The sequence below is a fragment of the Nematolebias whitei genome, chromosome 16 (genome assembly GCF_014905685.2).
Source record: "Nematolebias whitei isolate Nwh7 chromosome 16, NemWhi1, whole genome shotgun sequence".
Lineage (NCBI taxonomy): Eukaryota > Metazoa > Chordata > Actinopteri > Cyprinodontiformes > Rivulidae > Nematolebias > Nematolebias whitei.
In genome coordinates this window covers 42,083,334-42,084,414 of record NC_056513.1, presented here as the reverse complement: position 1 = coordinate 42,084,414, position 1,081 = coordinate 42,083,334, and positions in this window count along the sequence as shown.

Here is a 1,081-nt window from a genome sequence, read left to right as displayed (position 1 = left end):
CGTCACGATAACGCTCACTGTTAGGTCCTTTTTTACTTCTGGGTCATCTGCTAAAATTGCTTGGTGATCCACATCTAGTTTAGGCCATTCTTCTTCTGACCTGTGGAGAAATTCTTGTCCATTTCCTACATTTGAGGAACTTCTCAGCTTTCATGGCTCTGGGTGCGTCCTCTGCCGGGTACTCCTTGGAGGAAATATATCTCCACAGTTTCACATCTGTTGCTTCTCGAATGACAGAAATTCTGTTTGCAACAAAGGTGTTAAATCTTCTGGTTTCATTGGAGATGTATTTTAGTGCTGTTTCAGTCCAGAAAACAGGTGGCTCCAACTTTATTTGCAACTCTTTTTGCAGCAGTTTGTTGACTCGTACCTTAAGAACTGCAGCTGTCAGTTCCAACCTGGGGACTGTAGTTTGCTTAAGAGGGGTAACTCTAGCTTTTCCCAGGATGGAGGCAACATGTGAAATGTTATTCTTCTCCTGTCTTAAATATGACACTGTTCCATAGCCATCTTGACTTGCGTCAGAAAAATGATGAAGTTGTGCTTTGTCTGGCTTTCCGATGCAGCTTGGTTTGATGCAACATTCCATTAACAAAAAATTTTATCAGCTGGAGATCCTCCAGCTAATCATGCCACTGCTTAGAGAGAGAATTGGTGATAACTTAATCCCACTTCAAATTTTGTTGACAAAGTTCTTGTAGCAACAGTTTAGCTGACATACTGAAGGGGGCCAGGATTCCCAAAGGATCATACAGTGAGCTAACCACAGATAAAATGCCCCTTCTTGTCTGTGGGCGGTCCTGCACCGAGGTTCTGAACTTGAACTTATCTGTTTCGATGCACCACTGTAAACCCAATGCTCTGTCAATTGGAAGTTGATCTGTGTCCAAATCCAGATCCTTGATTTCCTTTGCTCTCCTTTCCTCTGGGATTGACATGAGCACTGTGCGACTGTTGCTGACCCATTTTGACAGCTAAATCCTCCTTTAGAGCAGATATCAGTCAGCCTCTTCACCATGTGCACTGCATCTTCTTCTGAAGGAACAGATTTTAAACAGTCATCCACATAAAAGTTATTTTT